This window comes from Aotus nancymaae, unplaced genomic scaffold (genome assembly GCF_030222135.1).
Source record: "Aotus nancymaae isolate 86718 unplaced genomic scaffold, 86718_ANA_hifiasm-v0.15.2.pri h1tg000029l, whole genome shotgun sequence".
Lineage (NCBI taxonomy): Eukaryota > Metazoa > Chordata > Mammalia > Primates > Aotidae > Aotus > Aotus nancymaae.
The window spans coordinates 6,610,222-6,619,086 of NW_026988442.1; the positions used below are offsets into that span (position 1 = coordinate 6,610,222).

At 46.0% G+C, this 8,865-nt stretch overlaps 1 pseudogene; it reads left to right on the top strand.

Moving 5' to 3' along the window:
* Positions 1 to 327: 327 nt before the first annotated feature.
* On the top strand, positions 328 to 8,016 carry LOC105719080 (ubiquitin domain-containing protein UBFD1-like; annotated as a pseudogene).
* Positions 8,017 to 8,865: the final 849 nt, after the last annotated feature.

The window sequence follows — 8,865 nt, forward strand, 5'->3', positions numbered from 1 at the left end:
GCCAGCTCTCCCTTACCTTCTACCATGATCAGAAGCTTCCTGAAGCCCTCACCAGAAGCAGATGCTGGTTCCATGCTTCTTGTACAGTCTGTAGAACAGTGAGCCAAATAACCTCTTTTCATCATAAATTACCCAGTCTCAGGTACTCCTTTATAGCAGTGCAGACTAACACAACTGTTCATGCCTGTAAGATGCCCACAGCTAGAGCTTGGATTGCAATTTTTTGAGCCAACTAAATCTGTGTTCACTGGATACTGAATTGCAGGGGGTTCCAAAGTCAGCATTGCCTCGTTTATTTCCACACGCCTTCCAAAGCTAGTTAGTGTCATGGTCTTTGAGATCCAACTGGTGGGCTTGAGTTTCCCTCTGCCCCTTTCTGTAGGGTGGGGGTGAGCTGTTATTTGGTGCTTGCTATTACTTTTTTTTTTTTTAAGTAAAAACTGTTCTTAAAGATGACTGATGTGACTTTCTATTTAGTCCTTTTCAGCTTAATCATTAATGCGCTCAGAAGATCCAGTCTGTAATTGAACTGATTTGGGAAGAAATCTGGCAGCTCCTAGAACTAAGACTCATCTTCGTATCCACGTGGATGAAAATACAGTGCCTTTATTGTGCCCAATGGTTGACGAAATGACAAACTATGAGATAAATCATTCTTTTCTAAACTCATCTTTCCTGTTTGGCACTCCATTAATGCATATGGCAACTTTGTCCAAAGGATGAAAGGATAGACCCTCCAGACGTGGCTGCTTGCAGGATACAGGACAAGGTAAGTGAGCTGGGCTGCATTTTGGCCTCCACGGCCCCAGCCCCCAGCTCCCAGCTGCCTTGTGTAACATGGGATCTGCACTACAGCATCCAGCAGGCTGAGCCTACACAAGCCAGGTATCAATAAATTAAAGCTAGCTAATTATCCAGATACCTTACTATGCATTCCTGAAAAAGATCTGCCACTGCCATACATATAATTTCATATACATATGAAATTCATATAATATTTTGGCTGGGTGTGGTGGCTCATGCCTATAATCCCAGCACTTTGAGAGGCCCAGGTGGGTGGATCACTTGAGGCCAGGAGTTTGAGACTAGCCTGCCCAACATGATGACACTCTGTCTTTATCAAAAAATACAAAAAAATTAGCCAGGCATGTTGGCACACACCTGTAGTCCAAGTTACTTGGGAGGCTGAGGCACCAGAATTGCTTGAACCCAGGAGGTGGAGGTTGCAGCAAGCTGAGATCATCCCTCTGCACTCCAGCCTGTGCAAGAGAATGAGACTCTGTCTAAAAACAAAACAAAGAAAGAAAGAAATTCATATAATATCTTGGAGATGGAACCATCATGAAAATTCTTTTTCTGTTGTTTATAAGTTGTGAGGATCTCCAACTGTGAACTGTCACAGGCAATGACAATATCCTTTGCATTATGTTTGGAAAGACAGTCTCCATGCCCCTCCTCCTAGTCACTGCCTTGGGTCCAGCAGTCCAGGCAGTTGTAGCAGCGCTGTCAGTGGCCTCTCTACATGCCCTTGACCCTCACCATTCCCACACATGCAATGGCTTCCTACAGCAAGCGTTTGCAACTCATTGCCTAAGAGCTATCTCTCTCTGTGAGAGGATACGCTGTAGGATCTAATGCCTCTGCCTCATGTCTTAGTGGTGACAACTTTGAGAAGTGCTCTTTGTAATCTCCCAAGTTTCTGCAGGGGAATTAAGTCCCAGTTGTATCCAGCAGCAACCTGCTTGTTACAGGATCTCACTCTGTCACCCAGGCTGGAGTGAAGAGGCATCATCATAGATCAGCAGACTTGAACTCCTGGGCTCACCCAATCCTCCTGCCTTAGCCTCCTAAGTAGCTGGGACTACAGGCACACACTATAGGGTCCAGCCCTATAGGGTTCTGTGTGCCCCTCCCTATTGGTTCAGAGGTGAGAAACTGTAGAAATAAAAGATACAGACACAGAGATAGAGAAAAGAGAGTTAGGGCTCAGGGATCCACTGCCAATCAAAGCGCGGAGACCTGCAGTGACACCGAGTGCCTCAACACTCTGACTTTTATTGAGTACAAAGCAGTGGGCAGGGAACGTAGGGTGAGGTAATGGTGGTCGCTGATAGGGTCAGGTAAATTACGTGTCTTGGAGATAGGGGGTCCAAGACTTTCAAGTAGCCAACAAGAGGAGAAAAGCTAATGCATCAGTGCTCTTCGCATAATTGTCAGAAATGTCAAGGACACTACGATTATGTTACTATTATTAATTCTTATCTTTTAAGAAAAAGAGAAACCAGGTGCAGAAGCAGGGTGTGAGAGTAGACATGGAACATGACCACTGAAGCACAGCATCACATAGAGACAGTTAAGCCCCTGGATGTCTGCAGGTGTACCTGACAGCCATTAGGCCTTGCCACAAGAGCTTGGAGAAGCGGAGTTTTCTCCTAACTTGCCCAGGAAGGAGCTGTCTCTGTCATTTTGGACATCTCCTTCCCTGGCTGGCTAAACAGCAGGCACTTTCACAGTGCTGGTGGCTGCACAGCCGAGGCGCCCTCCAGCAGCCCTTATGCAGGTGTGACGGAGGGCTTAAAGAATCTTGCCTTAGGATCACTTTGTTCACAATGTCACCTCAGTTCCATGCTTCATAACCTGATAGTCATTAGTAAAATTAAAGGTTATATTGAGTATATATCTTTATGATTATAAGTAACTATAAGATTATAGATGATTATATAAAGGAATAACTATGTGCCTACATTTCTAATTCTTTTCTAAATCAATATTTGTATGGGAACAGGCTGAGGCTTCAGACCCTTGCCACAGCACTTGAGGGAATTCCACCCTACAACACACCACCATTCCAAGCTCATTTTTTTTTCGTAGAGATGTGGTCTCCTTATGTTGCCCAGGCTCAAACTTCTGACTTCAAGCAATCCTCCCGCCTTGACCTCACAAAGTGCTGGGATTGCAGGTGTGAGCCAATATGCCCAGCCAGCAACCTGCTCATTAATACAAATTTATCTGTGTCACCTGTCCACTCCACTGCACGTTCTTCCTAAGCTCCTCCAAATACCCTACTTGCACTCAGATTCTTGTCTTGATGTCTGAAGCCTAGCTCAAACCAGCTGCTTACTGGGTTAGTTAAATTGATTCCTTCTTTAGATCTTCCTTTAGTTCTCCTTCTTCAGACTCAGGTTAGACAGGAAGACATTTTCACAGGAGAATTTAAAATATGCAAATGACATTCAAGTCCCAGAGTAAGAACTACTGTTATTTCTGCCAACTTAATTATGCTCACACCCACTAAATGCCAGAAAAAGAGAGGCTGTCAAACAAAGATAACAGAAACAAATGCTGAAAAGCAGTCAGCCCTGGCCAGCGTCATCAACTCCCAGATGAACAGGACTCTGCTATCAGGAGCTCTGATCTCCAAAGTAGGGATAGAGAAACGGAGAAATAAGGGTCCTCTTCCCTCTGAAACATCCTCACAACCTCGCCTGGTGATGTTCCTACTCCCTCCCCATCTCTGTAACAGCCTCTGCCGTACACTAAGCAGTAAGAGTCTTTCAGGAAAATAATGGTATCGTGTCCAACTGTTGAACAAGGCTAAAAACTTGTTGGTGTTGTTGTTGTTGTTGTTTTGAGACAGAGTCTCGCTCTGTTGTCCAGGCTGGAGAACGGTGGTGCGATCTCAAGTCACTGCAAACTGTCTCCTGGGTTCAAGTGATTCTCCTGCCTCAGCCTCCCTAGTAGCTAGGACTACAGGTGATCACCACCACACACACCTGTAGTCCCAGCTACTAGGGAGGCTGAAGCAGGAGAATGGCTAATTTTTGTATTTTTAGTAGAGACAGGGTTTCACTGAGTTGGCTGGGCTGGTCTTGGACTCCTGACCTCAAGTCAAGTGACCCACCTGCCTCAGCCTCCCAGAATGCTGGGATTACAGGTGTGAGGTACCATGCCTGGCTAAGACTCATTCTTGATTCCTCTTTTTCTCACCACTCTCATCCATTTCATCAGCAGGCTCCAATGGTTCTGCCTCTAAAATATATCCCAAAGGATTCTGTGCCTCCCCTTCCAGCCTGACCACCTTAGTTGCAACCATACCCTGCACCAGGGTTACTGCAGCAGCCTCTTAACTGGTCATGTCTGCTTTGACCCTTGTTTCCCTACAGGGGAGCTAAAGACCAGTTTCCCCTGCCTGTGACGCATGTAGCCCAACTGCACCATAAGTCCCACTTCCACAATATCTGCTGCGTCTACTGACCAACATGCTCTTGGCAGGATTTAGTTTTCTGCAGCAGTGCAGAAGGTCCCAGTACCTTAACCCCTGCTTCATGAGGGTCAAGTTGGCCTACTTGTGGCAGCAACTCCCTGGGCGTCTCCTCAGCAGGGAGTGTTTGTCCCCAGAGCCAGCCATACGGGCAGCAGCTCCCTGACCATGGAGGAGGTGGCAGCTCTCTTAATGGCCAGTTCTGCAGTGTCCCTCTGCAAATTATTTCCAGAGCTCAGCCTAGAGTCTCATACTCTAGTTTGTCCAATGATTTTGCAAGCACCTAATTCTCTATATAAATCCCTTTCTGCTTGCCCCAATGGAAGAATTGTTACCTATAGCCAACTCTGATGGTCACCACTGCCGTATCTAAAGGGACTTATAAAGATTGCGTGGGTGTGTGTTTGAGAACATGTTTAATAAGCCCTTCAAAAGAGGAGATTAAAGTTATGTGTATTGCTCTCCCCATAACCATGGGAAAATATATCCAAGAACTTAGTGCTTCCCAGGGGGTCTCCTTACTTATCCCTGGTTCTTGCCCTTGTTTCCAACCTGAATGCAGCCCCTGCCTCCTCATCTTTGCTGGGGAATCCCCATGCACTTTCTGGGAATCCTGGCCCTACCCAGAGTGCCTGGTATCACCCGGGGGGCCATTTCTCTTCCCCCAGGATTATGCCCAGCTCCCATGTGGCATTCCACAAAAGCGTCAGCCACTCCGAGATTGTCCAAACAGTAGGAAGAAAGGAGTTTGAAGCACCAAAGTCCCACCAAGTGGTCCTATGTGTGCTCGTGTTCCTCCCAAGCTCTTTCCCCCAGGAGGAGTTGCAGAGATGCCTGTTCATGTTTAATTCTCCAGTCAGCTACTGTATTTCCCATAGACATCCATAAATTCTCAAAGACAACACCAACAAAGAAGAGGTGACATAGTTCTCCAGCTGCCTGATTTATTTTCAAGCCCACCTATCCATAAGTTAGAAATTCACAATTCCATGAAAGATTATGACAGTTCCTTTCCTTAAATCCCCATTTCCAGATTGAGCCCCCCTTGAACCTATAGGCTAAATAAAGGGTTTATTGCTAAGCCACACATTTGCTAATAGCTATTCCACGGCTGCACAGACCAGAAACACGTTCTACAGTGACCTCTTGTAAGGAGTGGACTAAACTCCCAGCTACCTTACCTTGGAATCTCTGTCTTGTAGGTAAAAGGAGGATTTTAGTCTTTTAGTGATTACTGTATTGAATACACAAGTCCATTAATCTTAATTAATTTTTTTAAATAACAATAATGCCTTTAGCAAAGATGTTGCAGCAGAAATGGCACTAAGTGCTCACTGGTTCTGTTTGTTTCTAAGAGGACTCAAATCCCTATCCCTAAAACATCAGTGAAAACTTGCTGTGGCTTCCTAGGGACAGACAGGGAGGATGAGAGGATGAGCTGCTCATAACCTCCTTGCCCATGCCTCATGCAGGCATACACACACACACACACACACACACACACACACACACACACACACACTGCCTTTAAAAAAATTTTTTATTTCATTTAAAGTTATGGGATACGGGGGCAGGATGTGCAGGTTTGTTATATAGGTAAACGTGTGCCATGGTGGTTTACTGCACCTATCAACATATCACCTAGATACTAAGCCCCACATGCATTAGCTAGTTCACCAGATGCTCTCCCTCCCCTCCCACAACCCCCTGGACAGGCCCAAGTATGTGCTGTCCCCCTCCCTGTGTCCCTGTGTTCTCATTGTTCAGCTCCCACTTGTAAGTGAGAACATGTGAACACCACACCACTTTTTGGAAGCAAAGGTATCAAAGGCAAGAATTTGGCCACAAAGCTCTGTTCTGCTAGTGAAAGCAGCCTGAAAGAAGACTGGCAACTCATGCTGCCTGTTAATGATGAAATGTGTCTGTAGCATTTATCAAGTCCCCATTGTGCTTTCACATTAGTCTCCCCAAGGTGGTGTAGGACTATGATAGAGAACAATAGTTGCCTCTCAATAACCATTCTTCCCTTTTCCCTCAGTAACAGAGCTCTTTCATTTCAGCACATGGCTGGCCAGAATAAAGGCTGCTTTCCTAGCCTCTCCCCACAACCCTTGGTCTAGAGTTTGCATTTGGCTCAATTCTGGCCAATGGATTATAAACGGACATGTTGCTGGGACTTCTGGGAAATCTAAAAGGGGAATTAGTAGACATTTCCTCTCCCCTTTCTTTCCCTGCTGCCTGAAATGTAGATGTGGTGACAAGCGCTCCTGCAGCCATCTTGGACCACAAAATCAAAGGCCACACCCCAGAACCAAAAGCTGTAAGGAGCTTCAGCTTCTGATAATTTTGTGGCCAAAATCACAGCACTTAATCTTGGGACTTCTTTTACATAAGATAGAAACAGACACAATCCTCGTGGCAGCAGCCAGAGTCCCGGATGGCATGGAGGAACCTGGCACGGACAGGGAGGCCGAGACCTTGGTGATCTAGGCACCGACGAGGCCCCTCAACTGCATGGAGACAGAAGCTGCAGAGGAGGCAGCCTGCAGATGGCCCTGGCCCAGGCCCCTGGGGACCCCGCGGCCCCTCAGTCAGCAACGGCGAGGACACAGGTGGCGGCACAGGCAGGGAGCTGGTGGACCTGAAGATCATCTGGAACAAGACCAAGCATGACATGAATGAGTTGGAACCCAGTATACCCAGTAGTAAGAGGCTTATGTCCCCCTGGACAGCACAGGCTCCAAGCCAAAACAGAAGAGCCACTGGATAACCCATCTCCTGCCTGCCATGCAGAAAGTCATGCATAAGGGACTCATCCACGAAGATAAGACATTGATAGAAATACAAGTGACCAGTGGTACCAAGATCATGGTGGTCGGCTCCACCATCAATGATGTTCTAGCAGTTCACACACCCAAAGATGCTGCACAGCAGGATGCAAAGGTCAAAGAGAACAAGAAGGAGCCTCTCTGCAGGCAGAAACAACACAGGGAAGTGTTGGAATAGGAAAACCTGAAGATGTGATGCCATCTGTTAGCGGTGCTGAGGAGCACATGCCAACGGTACCCCTGTCAGGCGTGTACAATAAGTATGGAGAAAAAGTGAAACTCAACTTTTTTTTTTTTTTTGAGACAGAGTCTTACTCTGTCACCAGGCTGGAGTGCAATGGTGCAATCTTTCACCTACTGCAACCTCCACTTCCTATATCCTTATCTCTACAGATAAGGGCTAGTGGGAAGTTTGTTATAGATAAGGACTTATCTTATAGATAATGTCTGATGGGAAGTTTGTTTACCAGGGCAAGGGATACAGAGAGTAAAGAAATCTGGCCTTGAAAGCAGTGAAAGCTGGGGTTACAGGAGCCTGCCACCAGGCATGGATAATTTTTTGTATTTTTAGTAGAGATGGGGTTTCACTATGTTGGCCAGGCTGGTCACAAACTCCTGACTTTGTGATCCTGCCTTGGCTCCCAAAGTGCTAGGATTACAGGTGTGAGCCACCATACTCCACCAAGACTCACCTTTAAGCTAGAACAAGACCATCTGTGGATTGGCACTAAAGAGCAAACTGAGAAATTGCCCGTGGGTTCCATAAAAAAGGTGGTCAGTGAACCTATTGAAGGACATGAAGACTATCACATGATGGCATTTCAGCTGGGGCCCATGGAAGCCTCTTACTACTGGGTATACTGGGTTCCAACTCAGTATGTGGATGCAATCAAAAACACTGTGCTGGGGAAATGGCAGTATTTTTGAAAGCACTTTCACCTTTGGCCCAGGAGACGGACCCAAAGTGAAGGACATTGCTGGGAAAGGCCTACAGCATCCCTGGATTTCAGAGTTCTGGAACTTAGTTCACAAAAAATCTATATTCAATCTAAGACAATGTGGTGACTGTTGGGAACAAATGTTTGGTGCTGCAAAGAAGAATCAGCACCGAGACAAAGGATCTCTCAGCATTGCCAATTTACTTTCTGCAGAAAGGGTGCTGCTTGTGATGGAGCAATGGCAAGAGCACCCCGAACAAAGGAGGCAAGGAGTTTTTATTTCTAACGCAGCTCACTCCTGCTACTGTATCCTGTCTCCATTGGCTGGAGTTGGACAATTTAAGCTGAGCCTGGCTAACATGAAAAATGCAAAAATGCAGTTATACCAGTGAAGAGTGCAGTTTCAGGGGAAGGAGCCTTTGTGACAGGAGGGGTAATCTATGGAGTGGGTAGCAGATGTGGAATGTGGTCTCTATAGATAAGGACTGGTGGGAAGTTTGTTTACCAGGGTAGGGGATACAGAGAGTAAAGAAATCCGGCCTTGAAAGCAGTGAACAAAGAGCAAGGATGCTGAGCAAGTTAACCCTTTGAAGAGGACCTCTTTTTATATCCAACAGTGACTGAAGCCAGAGGTGCTGTACTTTCACCATTTGCTTAATTTTAACTTAAAATCACCAGCTCCCTTTCTTGCAGTCAGCTTCATACCATCATTAAAGTCAATATGATGGAAATCAACAAATCTGAATTCCAAAAAAAAAAAAAAAAAAAGATAGAAACAAGATTCTGTCTTGCTTAAGCCATGGTTATGCTGGGTTTTCTCAGATGTAGCTAAACTGAT